Source organism: Schistocerca piceifrons, unplaced genomic scaffold (assembly GCF_021461385.2).
Source record: "Schistocerca piceifrons isolate TAMUIC-IGC-003096 unplaced genomic scaffold, iqSchPice1.1 HiC_scaffold_936, whole genome shotgun sequence".
Lineage (NCBI taxonomy): Eukaryota > Metazoa > Arthropoda > Insecta > Orthoptera > Acrididae > Schistocerca > Schistocerca piceifrons.
Window position 1 is genome coordinate 3,437,501 of NW_025729208.1, and position 5,000 is coordinate 3,442,500.

Genomic DNA, 5,000 nt, shown 5'->3' on the forward strand with positions numbered 1-5,000 from the left:
TCCCGCTGTCCGTATACATGAGCCGCGACCTGTACCACTTACGAGCGAGAGACGCGATCGCGTTGCTCACTGTACGGCGTCCGATACCGAGCCATCAGCATGTCGGTCCCCATGCGCGTTGCACTCGCACTCGCACTCGCAGTCGCAAAAACGTGGCGCAAATATATTACGCGGAAGAGTTATAACAGACAGAGCCCCACTGCATGGGGGAGTCTTTGTCACTAATGTACACAGATGGAACATTTTGGACTGGAACCAGATTACCCGTACACACGGCGCTGATTAGTAATCAATGCAGAGCCATCAAACTACAGAAAATATATACAACTGTCCGTATACATGCTGAAAGAGTCAGCCCACAATGGGAACCACACGTCAGCCAGACACTCTGATCACGCACCACTCTCTGCTTCTAACAGGCGCACATACAATACGTAAGCACCAGCATGGAACAACATCCAGTGCATCCTCTCCGCCACATTACACAATCCACACTATCACAACCAGACCAGGAGGTCCATGCGGAAAATAGAATATCCCACCCTTTCGACATCCACCATTGCGCAGATAAGGCACCAACACCCACACATGTCCTATACAACGGTGCACCCAACATCACAATAGTACCTCCTGTCACAGCGCACAAACAATGACATGAGTCAAAGACACAGGTCTGACACAAGCATAGAATTGGAGCGCCGCCTCTAATAAGCCAAAGGTGCATCCTGACGTGACAAATCTGATCATGTCACAAGCATTCACTTACTATAATCACTATCAACGAACCTGCCGCCCCCGCCCCCCCCCCTACACCTTTCCTTACAACAACGTGTAACCGAACCTAACCTATGTTGTACCTTAACCTAACCTATGTTGTACCTTAACCTAACCTATGTTGTACCTTAACCTAACCCATGTTGTGCCTTAACCTAACCCATGTTGTGCCTTAACCTAACCCATGTTGTGCCTTAACCTAACCCATGTTGTGCCTTAACCTAACCCATGTTGTGCCTTAACCTAACCCATGTTGTGCCTTAACCTAACCCATGTTGTGCCTTAACCTAACCCATGTTGTGCCTTAACCTAACCCATGTTGTGCCTTAACCTAACCCATGTTGTGCCTTAACCTAACCCATGTTGTGCCTTAACCTAACCCATGTTGTGCCTTAACCTAACCCATGTTGTGCCTTAACCTAACCCATGTTGTGCCTTAACCTAACCCATGTTGTGCCTTAACCTAACCCATGTTGTGCCTTAACCTAACCCATGTTGTACCTTAACCTAACCCATGTTGTACCTTAACCTAACCCATGTTGTCCCCTAACCTAACCCATGTTGTCCCCTAACCTAACCCATGTTGTCCCCTAACCTAACCCATGTTGTCCCCTAACCTAACCCATGTTGTCCCCTAACCTAACCCATGTTGTCCCCTAACCTAACCCATGTTGTCCCCTAACCTAACCCATGTTGTGCCTTAACCTAACCCATGTTGTGCCTTAACCTAACCCATGTTGTGCCTTAACCTAACCCATGTTGTGCCTTAACCTAACCCATGTTGTGCCTTAACCTAACCCATGTTGTGCCTTAACCTAACCCATGTTGTGCCTTAACCTAACCCATGTTGTGCCTTAACCTAACCCATGTTGTACCTTAACCTAACCCATGTTGTACCCTAACCTAACCCATGTTGTACCCTAACCTAACCCATGTTGTACCCTAACCTAACCCATGTTGTACCCTAACCTAACCCATGTTGTCCCCTAACCTAACCCATGTTGGCCCCTAACCTAACCCATGTTGTCCCCTAACCTAACCCATGTTGTCCCCTAACCTAACCCATGTTGTCCCCTAACCTAACCCATGTTGTCCCCTAACCTAACCCATGTTGTCCCCTAACCTAACCCATGTTGTCCCCTAACCTAACCCATGTTGTCCCCTAACCTAACCCATGTTGTCCCCTAACCTAACCCATGTTGTCCCCTAACCTAACCCATGTTGTCCCCTAACCTAACCCATGTTGTCCCCTAACCTAACCCATGTTGTCCCCTAACCTAACCCATGTTGTCCCCTAACCTAACCCATGTTGTCCCCTAACCTAACCCATGTTGTCCCCTAACCTAACCCATGTTGTGCCTTAACCTAACCCATGTTGTGCCTTAACCTAACCCATGTTGTGCCTTAACCTAACCCATGTTGTGCCTTAACCTAACCCATGTTGTGCCCTAACCTAACCCATGTTGTACCCTAACCTAACCCATGTTGTGCCCTAACCTAACCCATGGTGTGCCTTAACCTAACCCATGTTGTGCCTTAACCTAACCCATGTTGTGCCTTAACCTAACCCATGTTGTGCCTTAACCTAACCCATGTTGTGCCTTAACCTAACCCATGTTGTGCCTTAACGTAACCCATGTTGTGCCTTAACGTAACCCATGTTGTGCCTTAACGTAACCCATGTTGTGCCTTAATGTAACCCATGTTGTGCCTTAACGTAACCCATGTTGTGCCTTAACGTAACCCATGTTGTGCCTTAACCTAACCCATGTTGTGCCTTAACCTAACCCATGTTGTGCCTTAACGTAACCCACGTTGTCCGCTAACGTAACCCACGTTGTCGCCTAAACCTGCTCTGTAATTGTTATACGACTCGTTCAATTAGTGTAGTGTTGCCCACCCGCAACCCTCGCAATATAGTTCGCTACTCGCACTGCCCGCTCCCCTGTGTATCGCTTCATGTTAAACACCTTGCAAGTCTTGCTGACTTTCCACATGCTCCTGCTGTACACTGTAATGTGGATGGCAGCAGGACGTACATGCCGCCCCCCCCCCCCACACCTCCCCACGTCCCCACCTTGCCCCCTGCCTTCGCAAGCTGGTTGGTGAGAAGTTTGCATGTTCAATGCCCTTCGCATGCGACGTACGCAGGCTACGTTGTGGTGCGGCCTGTGTCAACTGTCCGCTGATGTCGTACGCGTAAACCACAATCTGTACTGCACATTCGTCCTTATGTACTGAATGATACATCGTGGCACATGTGTGACCGTACAACGACTGCGCCCAAAAACGGCGGACCATACAGTGCAAATATTGTGCACGCAGCTACGTGTCGTCTCCCTATGAGAGCTGGATTGCAGTGTGGTACGCCATAGAGACGTGTGGGAGGAACGGACGCCGTGGATGGCGATCAGCATGAGCTGTCTGTTGATGTATTCGGACCTAGTCGTCTCTCCTCACACACCGTGATAGCATGGTGCACCGCGTTCCATATCTGCGACATGCTACAGAGGCCGGTTGACAGTCGTTCGAGCAATGGACATCGCATACGTACGGGGGCCACCTTCCACGTATTGTCTAGGCGTGCACATTTTGTTGCGTGTATGTGGGCAGACGTAGTGTGGTGTGACACCTGACACAGGCATGCAATAATCGTGGAAGTTGCAAATGGCGATGGACGCATACGTTTTCTGGTGAAGTTACGCAAATGAACAAATGGTAACCCGTTGTGGTGCGGTTGTTCTCGCTAGGGGTGAATCGGTGATGGCGACGATAGGTTGAGGTACTAACCGGTTGTTCCAGCGATACCCACCATGCCGACGAAACTGAACGGCATCTGGGTGTGAAGCGATACGCGGCGGTGGCTGGGTGGGACCGTCCCCGGCCGGTGAGGGGGCGCCTCCCGGCGTGCTGGCCGCGCGGTGCGTGGGCGCACGCGCTACAGCCGGCTGGTGGGGGCGGCCAGTGGCAGGCGCGCCGGCCGACGGACGCGGCAGGCGTCGCAGCTGCGCGCCGGCGCACCCTGCGCGCGGCGCCGTGCGGCCAAAGTAGGTCCTCGCGGGCCCGGTGCGAAGCGCGGTGGACATCTTCAGTGTGCTGGTCCGATTGAGGACTGTGTGCGTTGAGGATGCGCCGCCGCCCGGCGCTCGGCGCCGCGACGCCGTCTGCTGCTCGGTCGCCCCAGCGGTTCTCGCTGGTGGTTTGTATCGCAGCTGTGCGGATGTGTTGGCGCGTGCGCTGTGCTGGGAGAGTTCGCTTCGGCACCCAAGTGGGGCTTTTGTCCTTCTGTGGCGCTGGCGTTGGAGCTGCCGGTCACCGTAGGTGGCGCGTGTTGTCTCCCGCCGGCAATGCCACGACAGCACGCTCCCGGGCCTCTGTCGGCAGCGGCAAGCTCAGTTGGGAGCACGGGTGGTCGCACCGAAAGCGTCTACTCGCCTAACTCCGGGCGATTGCGCCTCTCTCGAACCCGACCAAGTACTTGGGACGGCGCTGCGCGCCGCCGGGACCTGAGAGGGTTTCGAGGTGTATTGTGCAGGGGAGCTCAGCCTCCTCCTGTTTGCAGAATGATTGAGCGGACGCTTGCGTGTTCGCGCGGGCCCCCGGGACACACTCCCGGGCGGCCGGCTGCTCAGCTCTAGTTGACGCAGCTCCCTGGTTGATCCTGCCAGTAGTCATATGCTTGTCTCAAAGATTAAGCCATGCATGTCTCAGTACAAGCCGCATTAAGGTGAAACCGCGAATGGCTCATTAAATCAGTTATGGTTCCTTAGATCGTACCCACGTTACTTGGATAACTGTGGTAATTCTAGAGCTAATACATGCAAACAGAGTCCCGACCAGAGATGGAAGGGACGCTTTTATTAGATCAAAACCAATCGGTCGGCTCGTCCGGTCCGTTTGCCTTGGTGACTCTGAATAACTTTGGGCTGATCGCACGGTCCTCGTACCGGCGACGCATCTTTCAAATGTCTGCCTTATCAACTGTCGATGGTAGGTTCTGCGCCTACCATGGTTGTAACGGGTAACGGGGAATCAGGGTTCGATTCCGGAGAGGGAGCCTGAGAAACGGCTACCACATCCAAGGAAGGCAGCAGGCGCGCAAATTACCCACTCCCGGCACGGGGAGGTAGTGACGAAAAATAACGATACGGGACTCATCCGAGGCCCCGTAATCGGAATGAGTACACTTTAAATCCTTTAACGAGTATCTATTGGAGGGCAAGTCT

The 5,000-nt window shown here is 52.8% G+C and overlaps 1 non-coding gene across 1 annotated transcript in view; it reads left to right on the forward strand.

The window, feature by feature from the left end:
• Positions 1-4,422: 4,422 nt before the first annotated feature.
• Positions 4,423-5,000, forward strand: part of LOC124772028 — a 1,909-nt gene continuing 1,331 nt past the window's right edge. Inside the window, exon 1 of the ribosomal RNA XR_007013711.1 lies at positions 4,423-5,000. This exon is cut by the window's right edge and continues 1,331 nt beyond it. This is a non-coding gene — a ribosomal RNA (small subunit ribosomal RNA).